This window comes from Phyllostomus discolor, chromosome 6, assembly GCF_004126475.2.
Source record: "Phyllostomus discolor isolate MPI-MPIP mPhyDis1 chromosome 6, mPhyDis1.pri.v3, whole genome shotgun sequence".
Lineage (NCBI taxonomy): Eukaryota > Metazoa > Chordata > Mammalia > Chiroptera > Phyllostomidae > Phyllostomus > Phyllostomus discolor.
Window position 1 is genome coordinate 103170729 of NC_040908.2, and position 11758 is coordinate 103182486.

Below are 11758 nucleotides of genomic sequence, written 5' to 3' on the forward strand. Positions count from 1 at the left end.
CAAAGTTTATGTTTCTATGTCTCTATGTCTGTCTGTCTGTCTGTCTGTCTGTCTCTCTCTCTCTCTCTCTCTCTCTGGAATCAATAGATATAACCTTGGGTGAGGATTAAAAAAGTTATTCACTGCAAATTATTTACTCTAAGTCAACATTATAAACCATATAATGTTCAATAATAAGGAAATTACTAAGTAAAATAAGATTCATCTGTAAGGTAGAACACTGTAACTATTAAAATGTTTTATAAAGTTACATATAATAAGCAAAATGCTCAGGCTAAATGTGAAAAAAGAGATGTAATTTATATAAGTGGAACTACCATGTGATCGCATCTATGGAAAAATGCATTAAAAAAGATGACTAGATTCATAAAGATGGCAGCCAAGTAACGGAAGCTGAGTCCACTTGCTCATGCCGCCAACTTGGATACCTGACTCACCTCCCAAAAAATAAACTGAGCATTCAACAGAATCTTAGCTGACATGAAGTTTGGAAACTAAGGAGTACAGAAGATGCTTCACAATGGGCAGTAAGGAGATTTTATAGGTTAAAGGGGAAATACTCCATGCACGGTGCCTGCAGCTGCAAAGAGCCTCCTCAGAAATCACAGCTTTGCAGCTCCCTCCCCTCCCAGAGGACACCTAGTCCCCAGCTAGGCCTGACTTAGATATACAAAGTTGGGGGATCCAGTCTACACACACACACACACACACAGCAATCAGTACACCCACAGCTGCAGCAGTAAATGACAACTGAGAGGGCTCCAAAGAAAGACAAGGATTCTATCTTCACCTGGGTCGGGCAGAGGAGGTAGACCATGGCCAGCCATGACTGTGACAGACTCTTGGCTTTTCAGAGAGGTGATGTGTATGGAAAGCCGGACAGTGACTCAGTGCTGCAGTGGGAGTGCCTGGAGAAACTTTTTAAAAGGGGAACTGAGGCTTGCTCAGCAGGGACCCTGCAGCATCTGCCTTGCCAGCAAGGGTAAAGGACTTAGGATGTGGTTTGCTCCCACTGAGTGCAGCTGGGCAGAGATCAGAAAGGTGGACAGCAAGGGGATTTCTAGGCCCCAGCCCAGCCCAACTGGCAGGGCAGAGGCTGCGCAGAATGGAGTTCAGGATGCTCTCAGTTTAATGGCGGATTAGTTTAACTAAGGCGGAAAATACAAAGCAGCCAAAATGGGAAGACAAAGAAGCAGACCCCCAATGAAAGAAAAAGTGTATTTTTCAGAGGAAGTAGATGAAATAAAAGCAAGCACTTTATCACATAAGAGAATTTAGAGTACTGATTAAGGATATTCAACAGCATGAAAAAAGACATAGAAACCAAAAAAAAGGACCAGTGAGAATTAAAAAAGTGAATACCTGAAACAAATAATTCACTGGAGGGAATAAACAGTAGTTTAGATGAAGATGAGACAGGATGAGTGTTTTGGAAAACAAGGTAGATGAAACCACCCAGGCAGAGCAGCAAAAGGAAAAAAGAATTTTAAAAACTGAGGAGAGCCTCAAAAACAGTCTGGACAACTTGAAGCAGAACAATATCCACATCATAGAAATACCACAAGGAGGAGAGAGTGAGCAAGGGTTGGGGAACCTATTTGAAGAAATAATGACCAAAAACTTCCCTAATCTAGTAAAGGAAAAAGTCATACAAGTCTTAGAAGTTCAGAGTCCCAAACAAGTTGGACCCAAAGAGTTCTACAATGAGACACATCATAATTAAAATGACAAGGTTTAAAGACAAAGAGAGAATCCTAAAAGCCACAAGAGAAAAGCAGGGAGTTACAGACAAGGGAGCACCAATTAGATTGGTATCTGATTACTCAACAAAAATTTCAGGGAGTGGTGTGAAATCCTCAAGGTGATGAAAAGCAAGGACCTACAATCAAGGCTACATTACCCAGCAAGGCTATCATTTAAAATTGAAGGAGAAATAAGGAGCTTCCCAGACAAGAAAAACCTAAAGGAGTTGTTAACACCAAACCAGTACTACAACAAATGTTAAAGGGCTTGCTTTAAGAAGAAAAAGTGAAAAAAAAACAAAGGATAAACAGTCTAACATTAAAATGGCACTACATACATATCTATCAATAATCACCTTAAATGTAAATGGCTTAAATGCTCCAAACAAAAGACAGAGGGTAGCTGAATGCATAAGGAAACAAGACCCATATATATGCTGCCACCAAGGGAGCCATCTCAGATCAAAAGATACACAGACTAAGCCCTGGCTGGCATAGCTCAGTGGATTGAGTGTGGGCTGTGAACCAAAGCATCGCAGGTTCGATTCCCAGTCAGGGCACATGCCTGGGGTGCAGGCCACGGCCCCCAGCAACTGCACATTGATGTTTCTCTCTCTCTCTCTCTCCCCCTCCCTTCCCTCTCTAAAAATAAATAAATAAAATCTTAAAAAAAAGATACACAGACTAAAAGTAAAGCAATGAAAAAAGATATTTCACACAATTGGAAAACAGAAAAAAACTGGGATATCACTACTTTTATCCGGCAAAGTACACTTTACAACCAAGGCTATATAGTAAGAGACAAATAAGGACACTATCAGGGGTATCCACTCATGGCCCACAGGCTGCACACAGCCCAGGATGTCTATGAATGTGGTCCAACACAAAATCGTAAATTTACTTAAAACATTTTTTTATTCATCAGTTTTCATTAGTGGTTGTATATTAATGTGTGGTCCAAGACAACTCTTCTTCTTCCATTGTGGCCCAGAGACGCCAAAAGGTTCAACACCACTGCACTACATAATGATAAAGGGAACAATCCAAGAGGAGATAACCCTAATAAACCTTATGCATCCAACATAGGAGCACCTAAGAGAGAGACTGACAGAAATACAGTCATAGTTGGGGATTTTAACACCCATTGACCTCACTGGATAGATCTTCCAGGCAGAAAATCAACAAGGAGACAGAAGCCTTAAACGACACACCACCTCAAATGGATTTAATTGATATTTTCAGAGCATTAAACCCCAAAACACCAGACTTCAAGTGCACATGGAACATCTTCTACGGTAGACCACATGTTAGGACACAAAACAAGTCTCAATAAATTTAAGAAGACTGAAAACATATCAAGCATCTTCTGTGACCACAATGCTATGAAAACACAAAGCAATCACAAGAACACTGAAAAACACACAAAGACATGGACGCTAAACAATATGTTATTAAACAATGAATGCGTTAACAATGAGATCAAGGAAGAAATCAAAAGATACCTTGAAAGAAATGAAAATGAGGACACAATTGCAAAATCTGTGGGACACTGGGACAGCAATCCTAATAGCGAAATTTATAGCATTACAGGCCTATCCAAAAAAAAAGCTCAAACAAACTAACTCCACACTTAAAGGAACTTGAAAAGTAACAACAAAGCCCATAAGTGAGTAGAATGAAGGAAATAATAAAGTTCAGGGAAGAATAAACAAAATAGAATCTAAAAAAATGATACAAAACATCAGTGAATCCAAGAGCTGGTTCTTTGAAAAGGTAAACAAGATTGACAAACCTTTAACCAAACTAGTCAAGAAAAAAAGAGAGAGGACCCAAATAAATAAAATCAGAAACGAAGAGAAATAACAACTGACACCAAAAAAAATTACAAAGAAAATACAATGAACAATTATATGTCAACAAACTGGACAACCTGGATGAAATGAATAAATTCCTTGAAACATACAACCTTCCAAAAATAAATCAGGAAGAATCAGAGAATCTCAACAGATTATACCTAATGAATTTGAAGCAGTAATCAAAAACTCCCAACAAAAGTCCTGGACCAGATGGCTTCACAGGAGAATTTTACCAAACATTCTGAGAAGAAGTAACACCTCTCCTTCTCAAACTATTTCATAAAATCCAAGAAAGGGTAAGACCCCCAAATTCATCTTATGAGGCCAGCATTATCCTAAATCCAAAACCAGACAAAGACATTACAAAGAAAGAAAATTATAGACCAATATCCCTGATGAACGTAGATGCTTAAATCCTCAAGAAAATATTACCAACCCAAATACAGCAACATGTCAAAAAGATCATACACCATGACCAAGTGGAATTTATTCTGGGAATGCAAGATTGGTACAACATTCACAAATCAATAAATGTGATCCACCACATAAACAAAATGCAGGATTAAAACTGCATGATAGTATCAATAGATGCAGAAAAAGCTTTTGATAAAATCCAGCACCCATTTATGATAAAAACTCTATGCAAAGTGGGAACAGAGGAAACATACCTAAACATAATGAAGGCCATGTATGACAAACCCACTGTCAGCATCGTACTTATGAGCAAAAACTACAAGCACTCTATAGGGAACCGATCCACCTGGCAATGGCAAATATAGCCAAGCCCTATTGGAAAACCAATAGGCGCGAGTCAGCACACAGGAAGCCAAACCCACAGATCAGCTTTCCCATGGGAAACCAGACCTACACTATACCTAGGATGCTTTGAGACTTGCTCTTGCTAAAACTCCTTCACCCTGAGTTGAAGCAGCAAATGCTTACTGCATATCTTTAAAGTAACTTCCTGAAGTCCATGCTAATTCTCCCAGGGACTGAGTGTAACCAGACCAATCATTCTTATCGTTCCTTTGCATTTGCAACAGTTTTTCCTTGTTAATCTGTAAGAAGTAATCAGTAACATCCTTTCCTTTGTTATCTGTAAAAAGTAATCACCTAAAGCAAACCTGAGCATAATGAATGAAAACCTTCTTTGATGTATGCTATTAGAAAGCAATAAAAGCCTGTCCAGGCAAGGGTTGAAGCACTCTCCCTCTCAGAGAGTGGCCATGCTGTCCCTTTTTCTCCACACTTCTGTAGTCCCTGTTCATTGCATCTACAACATACAGAGCCCACTGGACGGAGTCTGCATCAGCACTCCCCTTAAGACTGGAAACAAAGAAAGAATGTCCATTTTCATGCCTCTTATTCAACATAGTACTGGAAGTCCTAGCCACAGCAATCAGATAAGAAGAAATAAAAGGCATCCGAATTGGAAAGGAGGAAGTAAAACTGTCTTTATTTGCTGATGACAAAATACTGTACATAGAGAACTCCTAAGATTCCACAAAGAGACTACTAGAATTCATAAATTAATTCAGCAAAGTAACAGAATAAAAAATTAATATCCAGAAATCAGATGTATTTTAATATTTCAATAACAAAGTAATAGAAAAGGAAATTAAGAAAACAATCCCATTCACAATTGCTTCAAAATGAACAAAATACCTAGGATGTAAAAGACCCATGCTTGGGAAATTATAAGATAATGAAAGAAATTGAAGAAGACACAAATAAGTGGAAGAACATACTGTGTTTATGGACAGGTAGAATTAATATCATTAAAATGTCCATACTATCCAAAGCAATATATAGAATCAACTCAATTCCTATCAAGAATATTCCAATGATGCATTTTGCAGAACTAGAACAAATATTTCAAAAACTTATATGGAACCACAAAAGGTCCCAAACAGCAAAAGAGATCCTGAGAAAGAAGAACAAACTTGGAGGAATCACGCTACCGAACCTCAAACAATATTATAAGGCCATAGTAATCAAAATTGCCTCATACTGGCATAAGAACAAACACATAAATCAATGGAACAGAATAGAGAGACCAGAAATAAACCCACACCTTTGTAGTCAATTAATATTCGACAGAGGAAACAAGCACATACAATGGGCTAAAGATAGTTTATTCAATAGACAGTGTGGGGAAAATTGGACAGATATACGAAGAAAAATGAAACTAGACCACCTTCTTGTACCACACATGAAAATAAATTCAAAATAGATCAAAGACTTAAATATTAGATCAGAAACCATAAAAATCCTAGAAAAAAAATAAGCAGCAAAATACTGGACATCACTCACAGCAATTTTTTATCAAATAAATCTCCCCAGGCAAGGGAAACAAATGAAAAATAAATAAATGGGACTATAGTAAAATTTAAAAGTTTTTACACAGCAAAGGTAATCATCAACAAAATAAAAAGACAACTCACAGAATGGGAGAGCATACTCACTGATACATCTGTAAGGTTTGACATCCAAATTTTATAAAGTACTTACAAAACTCAACACCAAAAAAACAAACAACCCAATTAAAAAATAGGCAAAGGACCTGAACAGACACTTCTCCAAAGAGGCCATACAAATTGCAAATAGACATATGAAAAGAAGCTCAAAGTGACTAATCATCAGAGAAATGCAAATCAAAGCCACAATGAGATACCATCTCACGTCTGTCAGAAAGGCTATCATCAATAAATCAACAAGTGCTGGTGAGGATGTGGAGAAAGGGGAAACCCTTTTGCATTGTTGGTTAGTGCAGCCACTGTGGAAAGCGGTATGGAGATACCTCAAAAAATTAAAAATGGATCTGCCTTGACCCAGTGATGCCACTTCTTAGAATATATCCAAAGGAACACAAAACACTAATTAGAAAGAATACAAACACCCCTATGTTCACTGAAGCTTTATTTACAATAGCCAAGATACGGAAGAAGCCCAAGAGTCTATCCATAGATGAGTGGATAAAACAACTATGGAACATTTATACACTGGAATTTCACTCAGCCGTAAAGAAGAAAATTTTACCGTTTGCAACAGTATGAATGGATTTGGAGAACATCATGCTAAGTGAAATAAGCCAGTCAGAGAAAGACAAATACCATACAATTTCACTCATATGTGGAATATAATGAACAAACTGAACTAACACACAAAACAGAGACAGACTCATAAATGGAGACCAGATGACATCTTATGGGGTGGGGGAAGTTAGGGGGCAGAGGGATTGAGCAAAAAGGCAAAATGACTCATGGACATGGACAACAGTGTGGTGATTGCTGGGGAGAGGTGGGTATAAAGGGACTAAATGGTAATGGGAAAAAAATACAATAAAGATTAAATTAAAAATAAATAAAAATGAAAAAAGGGAGGAAAGAGAGTAAAATAGGTATGGAAAATAATGGCAATGAATAAGTACCTATCAATAATAACCTTAAACATAAATGGATTAAATGCCTCAATCAAAAGTCATATGGTAGATGAATGGATAAGAAAACATGACCTGCATATATCCTGTCTACAAAAGACCAACATCAGAACAAAAGATCTACAAAGGTTGAAAGTGAAGGGATGGAAAAAAATATTCCACACAAACAGACATGAAAAGAAAGCTGGGGTAGCAATGCTTATATCATACAAAACAAAAGCCATAAGAAGGGACAAAGAAGGTCACTACATAATACTTAAGGGAAGAGTCCAATAGGAGGATATAACCCTTGTAAACATATACACACCCAACATAGGAGCACCTAAATATATGAAGAAAATCTTAGAGGACTTCAAGAAAGATATAGACAACAACACAGTCATCATAGGGATTTTAACACCCCACTGTCAACAATGGATAGAGGTACCAAAGAATCAACAAGGATATTGTGGGACCCTTCATCAAATTGACTTCATTGATGTATAGAACCTTTCAGCCAAATATACATTCTTTTCAAATGTACATGGAACATTTTCAAAGATAGACCACATGGTAGGACACAAAACAAGCCTCAACAAATTCAAGAAAATTGAAATCATATAAAGCAGGTGCTCAGATCAAAACTGATTGAAACTAGAACTCAACCTCAAGGAATAACACTCAAAAACATTCAAATACATGGAGAGTGGCTAACTTGTTACTAAATAAGGAATGGGTCAACAATGAGATCAAGGAAGAAATAAAAAAGTATCTGGAAACAAATGAAAATCAACCTCCAACAACCCAAAACCTATGGGACACAGCAAAGGCAGTACTAAGAGGGAAGTTCACAGCAATACAAACCTACCCAAAGAAGATAGAAATATCTCAAACAACCTAACCCTACATCTACAAGACCTAGAGGAACAACAACAAACAAAGCCCAGAGCAAGTAGAAGGAAGGAAATAAAATCAGGGCAGAATTAAATGACATAGACTAAAAGAACAATCCAAAGGATCAATAAATCCAGGAGCTGGTTCTTAGAAAAGGTAAACAAAACCCGCAAACCTTTAACCAGACTCATCAAGAAAAAAAAAAGAGCCCTGACTGGTGTAGCTCAGTGGATTGAGCACCAACCTGGGAACCAAAGGGTCACTGGTTCGATTCCCAGTCAGGGCACATGCCTGGGTTGCAGGCTAGGTCCCCAGTGTGGGCATGCGAGAGGCAACCACACATTGCTGTTTCTCTCCCTCTCTTTCTCCTTCCCTTGCCCTCTCTCTCTAAAAAAAAAAAAGAGAGAGAGAGAGAGGACACAAATAAATAAAATCAGAAGTAAAAGAACAGAAGTAACAACTGATACCAATTAAATACAAAGGATGGTAAGAAATTACTATGAACAACTATATGCCAAAAAATTGGGCAACCTGAGTGAAATGGACAAGCTTCTAGAAACACACAATCTTCCAAAACTGAATCAAGAAGAAGCAGACTGCCTGAATAGAACGTAACAAGTTAAATTGAGGCAGTAATCAAAAAACTCCCAGCACACAAAAGCCCTGGACCAGATGGCTTCACAGGTGAATTTTACCAACCATCTAAGGAAGAACTAACTCTGGTTTCTCTCCCTCTCTTTCTCCCTTCCTTCCCCTCTTTCTAAAAGTCCATAAATGTGCTTGGGTGAAAATTTTAAAAATAAATTAAATAAAGTAAAATAATACTGGACACTTATAGCTAGCAAACTAGCAACCACTACTGCCTGAAATAGTTTAACAGTCTAAATACTATTATTCTTTTCCCATTATGCTAATTTTATAAAATTAGCTACTCTAATTCATAAACCACAAACCAATACTACAAAACTTTTATGAAGTATTATATTAAGAAGCTGGATTTCACCATCACCTGCCTTCCCTTTTGTGTGCAAAATTTACACAGAGGTCTAACATGAGAAAACAAAGTGTCAGTATGAGCCTTGCTTAAGCAGTGCTTAGATACTGTATGACCTAAATTAACTAATAAATAATAGCTAACTTAATTAAATCTTGCTACTAATACTGATAAGAGCTGATGAGAAAAAAAGTTATGAATTGATGGGTTTGGAATTCAACCACATAACAATATATAGTTCAATATAGTTCAGTTCTGTAGGAGCTCTCTGTAAAATGCAATTTGTTTGATTTTTGGGTATCATCCTGCAAGGCGACAGGTGGTCTGTCAGATTCCTGGTCAGAGCAGTGCCTGGGTTTCCACAGGCAGTAGATCAATGTTTCTCTCTCACATCAATGTTTCTCTCCCTCTCTTTCTCCCTCCCATCCCTTCTCTTTAAAAGTTAATTAAAAATCTAGGCCTGGCTGGCGTAGCTCAGTGGATTGAGCTCGGGCTGTGAACCAAAGTGTCACAGGTTCAATTCCCAGTCAGGGCACATGCCCGGGTTGCAGCCCACGGCCCCCAGCAACCCCACATCGATGTTTCTCTCTCCCTCTTTCTCCCTCCCTTCCCTCTCTAAAAATAAATAAATAAAATCTTTTAAAAAGTATAAAAAAGTTAATTAAAAAATCTAAGTAAGTAAAATTTTAAAAAATGCTAGGATCAGATTAAGTAATTTCATTACAGTCACATTATTTATCATTACAATCTAAATTGCTAACACAGAAATTTGTCGAGAGGAAAACCTGTGACCTTGGTCCTGATGCTAAAAAAGTATGTCTTATGTGAGTACTTCCAGATCAATACGGAGTGGAAAAGCGAGGATGACCCAATGACATGGACCCTTTCTTTTTGGAACTGGATTCCTTAACGAAAAACAAAGCGAAAACGAAGTTAAGCAAAACTTCTAGGAAAAAGACCTACAAAAATCACTCAAGTTTTCAAATGCTCTTCACCTTACACGGCCATTCTGAAAAATAAAAAGGTCCGAAGTTATTCCACGTTCAGAGACATCCACACTAATATGGGGAAAAAATGAAAAGGATGAAAACTGGAAACAAACTGAAAAAGGATGCAATTTCAGAACTACAATAAGGCAGAGCAGACAGAGTACGTCAAAAACACTTGATTTTATTCTAAAGAATGGTTTTGTTTCTACCGTTTTTCTAAAGTGTTTAATTTGCACGTCTAAAAGTAGAGAGCCTGAGGAGAGCAGCTTGAGGCAGTGGGAGAAAAGGGGGCGAAGGCGGGGGGGGGGGGGGGGGGGGAGTAGGAAAGAACACACTCATGAGAAAATATATGTGGTGCATTAGAATGTGCAATGGAGTGGGGGGCGCTGAAGTCACCGTCGGGAAGCAGTGGCGGGCTTTAAGAGTCGAGTGTAATCTGCTGCAGGTTAAGGAACACGTTATTCGCAGCCAGAAGACACAGCTGGTTAAGGGACAACCCAGGATAATAAAGACCAACCCACCAACCGTGCAAATGCAGAGACGGCCAATTTAACCAGTTCCATTGTCTAGAGTGTTAGTTGGAAATACCTCAGGAACCAGATCAAACTAGCCTGACACCAAATCAGAGACACCGTGGGGCAAAAGGAAGGTGAGAAGATGGGTAGTGGCCACCAGGGCATTATCAGCAACGGGGGTCCCCGCGGAGCCGTGGGGGTGCCGAGGTCACAAGGAACTGCAGGGTCTCCGGAGGCCGTGCGCGGGCTGTCCACACCGAAGGGCTGGCGACGTCTCTCACCGCGCAGCCCAGGAGCACAGAGACTTCCCCTCCCACCCTACTCCAGTCCAAAGCTGGAAGGACGCGAAACTTGGGCTCCCGAGCGGAGGCCAGAGACCAGATAACGTTAAGGGTGGAAGGCTCTGGACGAAATTCCGCGTGCCCAACGCAGAGGCGTAGGGAAGGCAAAGTCCCGGCTGGTCGGGCTTCCCAACGCACGACACTCGGGTCCAAGTGACCGGCCCCGAACCCCTCGGCGTTCACCGATCCCCTGCATCGCCTGGGTCCTCAGGTCCCAGGCCCTCTCGCGTCAGCTAGCGACCCGGCCTCTTGAGTCTCCTCAAGCTCCCGCTGCAGCCTCCCCTGTCGCTAAACACTTCCTCTCCTGAACCCTTGCCTCAGACGCTCCAGACGAGCCCTGGGCCACACCTCCGTCTTGGTGATCCGATGCCGCCCCAGCTTCACCGCCGCAAAGTTGCCTTGCCCAATGTGCCCTCCAGGTCGTGGAACCTCACCCGCACCCGCCAGCTCTGCAAGTGCCTCGGGTCATCCGCCAAGACCACGTTGAAACCCGCTGTTCAACTCCGCAGACTGGAGCTCCGGCCACTGCCGCTGGGCTGGCTCCTCCGCTCAGTCCCTCCAACCCCACTGGGCCCAGCCTGGCGCGCGCAGAAGCTGACGTATTCTGACGTCATGGTGCCGCGGGAGGGGGTGGGGCGGGACCGGGCCTAGATGGGTCACCCTGGCGACCGGAGCAGGAGGTCAGCAGCGGGAGAGTGGATAGAGGCCGAGAACTGACGGGACCTGGACGGCCTGTTCCGGGCTCTGGCTTTCTTGGCTCTACCTACCGCCGTGCGGCTGCCAGCGGCGAGGGTACGCCCCACCCAAGCCAGAGCAGTTCCCTGTCTTCCCAGCCTAAGACCAAGAGCGAGCCCTGGTGGGCGGAGCGAAGGGGGTTGCGTGGACCCTGACTCCGCCTGCGGTCTTCTTCCCTGAGGCTGGCGTTTCCTGCCCACGCCCGGACCTTCCAGCCAAAACCGCTCACCTGTGACCACAGGGTGTCCTAAATTTGGCAAGGGCAGAGAGGTGT

The 11758-nt window shown here is 41.0% G+C and overlaps 1 protein-coding gene across 4 annotated transcripts in view; it reads right to left on the minus strand.

Moving 5' to 3' along the window:
• The window catches only part of DCUN1D5 (defective in cullin neddylation 1 domain containing 5), a 71595-nt gene extending 60277 nt beyond the window's left edge, over positions 1–11318 (minus strand). For 3 of the 4 annotated variants that reach the window (XM_028516572.2, XM_036028671.1, XM_028516571.2), the window contains exon 1: positions 11184–11317. The gene's annotated coding sequence lies outside the window, so the exon portion shown is untranslated. Of the gene's footprint in view, positions 1–11183 lie in introns of all 4 variants that reach the window. The other variant, XM_028516570.2, reaches the window with a different exon arrangement.
• Between the last annotated feature and the right edge of the window lie 440 nt (positions 11319–11758).